A 2031-nucleotide genomic window follows, 5' to 3' on the forward strand; every position below is an offset into this window, starting at 1 on the left:
ATAAGTTATTTTAAATAGTAATTATATTTCACAATATTACTGTTTTTACTGTATTTTTGATTAGTAATATTAGTAATATGATTAGTAATAAATGCAACCTTGGTGAGCATAAGAGATGTCTTTTAAAAAAACTTTTAAAAAAGTCTAGTGTTTAATCTGCAGTTACAGCAGTAGCACAAGTTACAGGTTAAGTTTAATGATAGCAGTTTTGCATGGCTGAGGCGTCGCTAGTTGGAAGAAAGGGGAACTAAGTACAAGGGGCCCAGAGACATTGGGGGGCCCATAACAATCTTTTTCGTGAAACCTAGCAACGCCAGTGGCAATACAATGTTTCAAAATGAAGGTGTATTCAGTCATTCAGTGTTACTAGATGGTCATAATACACATAATCTTGCAATACTGTTGTCCATTTAACCTGTGGCATTTAAACAATGTTTTATCCTAGAAAATTAATGACTTGTCAGAGGAATAAATGCTTGCTCAGCTATATCCACCTACTTTTATATCCACCTACTTTGCTCTCTGAATGTCCTTTTTGTTTCGCCCTGACCTGGCCCCTACTGTCACCATGCTTGGATGGTACTTTGAAAAGCGACGGCCTGTGGCCAACGCTCTGGCCAGCACAGGAGAGTGCATCCTCACCTTCATCCTCACCCCATCCTTTCAGTTCATGATGGATCAGTATTCCTGGAGGGGAGCGATGCTGATCCTGGGAGCTCTGCAGCTCAACTTGTGTTTGTGCAGAGCTCTTCTGAGACCCCTCAACAGACACGTTCCTCCTAAAGAGCTCATAGAGGAGAAAGAGCATGAGCTGGAGCTGTCATCCCAAACTTACACAGACTCTAAAAGTTCAAATAACAGGTCAGACTCAAAAAACTCAGATCCACTGAAGGTCAAAATAATTCGCTACATGGACTACACGCTTATCGCTAATACTCGCTTCATGGTCTACTCAGTGTTTGGTGTCTTTGTTGCTCTCGGCTTCTTCGCTCCGTCTCTCTTTCTGGTACCGTACGCCCGCAGTCAAGGAGTGGAGGAGTACCACTGCTCTCATGTCCATCTCTGCGGTGCTAGATTTGTTAGGATGGGTGTTGTTATTCGGGTGGGTGGCTAATCTGCGGCTGGTAAAGACAGTCCATCAACTGATTGTAACAGTGATTCTGTTGGGCATTGTTCTGTTGATCTGCCCGTTAGCAACCACATTCACCCAGCTAGCGTTGTTCAGTGCAGGTTATGGACTGGTGTTCGGGGCAACTGTGGCAATTCACATCACGGTACTCGTGGAAGTGAAAGTTATAATATTTTATATTTGTGATTTATTTGTTTCTTTATTTATTTGTTTGTGTGTAATTATGAAGTCTACCACCAGGGGCTACATAGTTCAATATGCAATATTGTTACAAATGACTTGCTAAAGTCACTCTATAGTCTGACATCGTACAGTCACAAGATGTCCTGTTTCATTGTTTAGAAAGCTCTTTATCAGTCATCCGAATGCATACCCTTTCCTAATCATATTTCTTTGATGAGGTTTCTCATTAATTCCTTGACAGGACTCAATTTACAGTAATATTATATTATCTTCCCATAAAGCATTGCCTATCAGAGCAATGTGTTTGGCTATTGTGTTAATTTCATGGATTATTGGTCACTGCATAAATGGCTCTTCCTGTTTCAACAGCAGGCCACGCTTTGACTGCCCTCACTAAAATTAAACCATTTATTTGGTTTCATTGGCTGTAATTTTTCTGTGCCCGCTGCTCAGTGTGTAGAACACATCACAAAAGGTAGTGTAATACATCAGCGGAGCTCTACAAAAGTGGCCAATAAATCAACAAACAAACAACCAGCCCTGAACAACAATGTATATAATAGCCTTAATTGATTACTTGATGATAAGATGGTTTTGTTATGTTGAGATAATTACATTTTGCTCTTACCCAACAGTTTTTCCTCTCAAGAACATCTGCCAAAACATGGCACCCCAAACAGCCAAAAGCCTCTCCCACACCAGAGGCAGTTCAACACTAA

The 2031-nt window shown here is 40.7% G+C and overlaps 1 pseudogene; it reads left to right on the top strand.

Annotated features, from left to right (window-relative positions):
- Positions 1-526: 526 nt before the first annotated feature.
- Positions 527-2031, top strand: LOC107670148 (monocarboxylate transporter 2-like; annotated as a pseudogene).

Source organism: Sinocyclocheilus anshuiensis, unplaced genomic scaffold, assembly GCF_001515605.1.
Source record: "Sinocyclocheilus anshuiensis isolate Anshui unplaced genomic scaffold, SAMN03320099.WGS_v1.1 scaffold800, whole genome shotgun sequence".
In the NCBI taxonomy this organism is placed as follows: Eukaryota; Metazoa; Chordata; class Actinopteri; order Cypriniformes; family Cyprinidae; genus Sinocyclocheilus; species Sinocyclocheilus anshuiensis.